The following is a 3919-nucleotide window of genomic DNA, read 5'->3' as shown; positions in this document are numbered from 1 at the left end:
ACTGGGGAGGGTCCAAACAGACAAAGGCCTCAGACAGAAGGAGGGTCTGAGGTGAAGGGTGTAACACGAGAAAAAAAAAACACTTTCTGCCAATTAAATTTCACAGAAGAAGAGGTGGTTGTATTAGGATATTTGTTCTGATGGGTTAAGGTATAAATATTGAAAATGTTAATTGTAGGTGCAGCATTAAGTATCAGCTTAAGTATCATTGGAGCAACATATACCTTTTGGCCTACGAGATAAAACAACAGGAGGATTCCAWCCCTGGGACCATCGCACGACCCATACTAAAAGGGTGAGGAGTGACGGCGTGGAGAAAAAAGCCCAACGTCTATAGCTGACATTTTTAGATATAGAATGGTAACATTGAAATAGTTACACTCACGTAGTCTGACATGATATTTATAGGTTAACGAGTCGATGGTAAATGATTTTTGTAAAATGTTGTTTGATTTTCCTTTGTGTTTTTCATTATTGATTCTGTTTATAGAAGTGACACACTTAGCAGGATATGTTTAGAACTGTTTTAGCATTTTGGTTGATTTGTTTTTATTGTTCTTTGCACGGTTCAATTGTTGATGAGCTAAGGTTAAATCTTAATATGCAGYGATGTTGTTAGTAACCAAGTCAGTCTGTCATGGAAGACAGGAGATGGAACAGTGCTGAGGACTTGTTCCCGACGGTAAGCCATGTACTGGAACCTCTGGCCTCAATTAGAATAAACACAGCTGACCTGGTTGGTATTTGACAATAGTTCAGTTTATATTTTCTATTTTTTTGATTGGGATGGAATAAATGGATCATATTACTTTATATCAGGGGTGGGATGTCAGAAATTTTCCATGTTGGGCTGTATCGCTTAGGGTAATTTGCATACACATTTGTGCCTTAATGCGAACATATAGATTATTATAAATTTCTTATTTTTGTTCACATGATTTGGTCATGTGAACAGGGGGATTGAATAAATTTATAGTTATTAGAGGTTAGTACTGATGTTAAAAGCACAACACTATATTCTTAGGTTTTCCTTTTTGTAATGTTGATAATGTTTAATCTATTATGTTTTGATTGAGATAAGTTCAGTTACATGTCCGAAATGTGTGACAACACGTAATCAAACGTTGTGATGACAGTACAGTAGCTGAGGATTTTGTCTGAATGCCTGTGATTCAGCCGTAGGTCAGTAGGGGGCGAACGCAAGCATTGAAGAAGGTGTATATATAAATAAACTTCCTGGTTTCAGGTAGTGCTGGTTTCCTGTCAGCTTGAGTGACAATAAACCTCACTCAGATCCAGAGTTCTGGTGTTGTATAGTTTAATTCCTTCTACAAATCATGTTATTTAACAATTGTGTTTTTAATATCGACTTCAGTTTATTGAATACGAATTTTCTTACACTTTTACTGCRAGTCATCCTCACCTGCTGCCTCTCTTTAATTAGCCCAGATGTTTTTTTTTTATAACCTCATCAGCTCCTGCTCTTTCAGGCCTCTGCTTCRACTCTTCAGTTCAGCATTCTCCCTCGTTCTCTGTGTCTTGCCGTATGTGTCCTCTTGGGCTTTAGGTTTTGTAAGTGTGTTTACACTGTCAGCTTTTTGTTTTCTCTTAATAAATTGTTAACCTTGAACTTTGAGTCTGTCTGCTTGTGGGTCCTGCCATCGACAAACTTCATGTTTGACCTGAATGTATCCAGAGTGGGCTACTAAATTTATTCATAGACAGGAAGAACAAAATATTTTGCAACATAAATACATTTTCTTAAAAAAACAACAACACCTGTTTCATTTATTTTGTGATTAAATAAAAAAAGAAAAGAGTCCTGTTTGTGACAGGATTTCTCTTTTTAAAGGTATTATTCAAGTCTTGTTGATCATGCTATTAGAACTTGAATACTGYTCTGAAATGTCATTTTAATTTATTAATTTATTTAGCCACACTGTACACATGTTCCACACTAGGAATGCTTTAAAAGGTTGTTTTGCTCTTCCACCATGCAACATTAATGCAGGACAAAATATTATTTTTTTAGAGGAATGAGAACATGTAATTCTCTTTCTTCATTTTTAAATAAAAGAAATGTTAGAACTTTTAAATGAGTGCTGTTTCATTATTTTGTTATGTAGGGTGTTATAATTGCACATTTATGAATTGATATGCTATGTTACTAATGTTTTATCAACTGTGTGCAATTGTTTTTGTTTGTTTTGCCTTTTTTAAAAAAAACCCTGGAAGAGTAACCATTGTTACGGCAATGGCTAATGGAGATCCAAACAAACAAATAAATAAAAACAGTGTTAAATTTTAACTGACAGTTTATTTTTCATAAGCAGACGTAAACAGCTGTGTGTTTGCCATCATGTTGAAAAATCCAAGTATTTTTCCTCTTTTGAAATTKTTTGGTCTGCAACAATGACCCTGCATAAAAATAAGGAAAAAAATATTTCCTTTGGGGAAAATATAGRTACTTCTAAAAAGGAACTTCAACCTTATCTTAAACTTAGACTAAATAACCCTTAAATCTACTTTACTTTTACACCATTTTATGAACTTTTATTACCTTTGTCACTTATGTTATCATTTTTACTATTTTTATTCATTATTCGACGAAATTTGATTTTTCTATTTTTAAAATAAATTACCATGAAGACGAAGCTGGTCTTTCCATCTTTGAGTATCAATGTGTATGAAGAGTTCCCTGAATCTTACGATCTCGCACTTTTGTGTACATGCGTCTGATGTGAAAAGGGTGAATAAAATATTTATCAGTAAAAGCTGCCATGTTGTCCCAACAGGTAAAAACAAAACAGGTATCACCCTTACTATTTCTCCCCTCGCTCTCGCTACACACCTTTTGCACTGTTCCAAATTAGAAACACAACACTACATGTATGAACAGTTTTGTTTGCTTGTTTTGTTTTGTTCCTTAATAAATTACCAGGTCCTGTTTGTATATTACAATACAGTCAGTTTGTTAAATTATGAGGTAAACATAGAAAGATCTGTAACCTACCTCTGCATGCTGCTGGGTTCTATGAGCTGAACACAGCTGATGTGACAAGTTGATGAGAAAACTACCTTTAAAGGTAAAATGCAAGAATGTAATATCTTTGCAAAAACATTATGCAAACCATTTCCAGATAGGAAAAAGAGGAAGTCCATTTAGAGACAAATACAGTCATCTGTCTGCTCTGCTGACAATCTGTATTTACAGGATCAAAGGAAGTCAAAGCWATTTTTTTTCCTCTGGAAAGAGTTTCTGAACACATCCAGTAACAGGTTGTGTTTGTAAGTTTCCTGTTTAGTCTCATTTCATAACAGTTCTTTTGAAAACACAAGACTGCACAGGACAAAACGGTTCATTGCTCCCATCAAGGCTGTGTTGCATAAAATATAATCATCATTGATACATTTTTAGAAAGAAATGCATTTCCAAGAATATTGAATTTGATTTTTTTTCTCTCAACTTAGAAACAATTACAAAAAGTAGAAATATTTGAAGACTCAYTAAATGCAACTATATGTTAATCAAACTTTAACATTGAAATTCACACATTTGCACTCTAAATGGCTCTTATTGGGAAAAAAAACACACCTGACTGTCTATTCACAGAGTTACATGACTGGTTTGTCTTCATTTGTTTGTGTTTCCTGTTCCATCGAAATGTGCAAAGAAAAAGCTTAGTGTTTTGTGTCATCATGAATTTAAGCCACATTATTCATTCATGTGCCCCTGTGTGGCCTGTGAAAGACTGATTTTTAACTTAACAGAAGGAACACAGATATGTAATGTTTCCCCATATCTGAACAAATAACAGTGTTTCCATAAATGTTAAAAAAAAAACATGAGCAAACGTGTTTCAGATGTTTATTTAATTTGCTTTCAAAGAAGAGACTGGAAACATCTTTCATGTCACAT

Source organism: Austrofundulus limnaeus, unplaced genomic scaffold (genome assembly GCF_001266775.1).
Source record: "Austrofundulus limnaeus strain Quisiro unplaced genomic scaffold, Austrofundulus_limnaeus-1.0 Scaffold124, whole genome shotgun sequence".
In the NCBI taxonomy this organism is placed as follows: Eukaryota; Metazoa; Chordata; class Actinopteri; order Cyprinodontiformes; family Rivulidae; genus Austrofundulus; species Austrofundulus limnaeus.
This window is presented reverse-complemented; position numbering follows the sequence as displayed.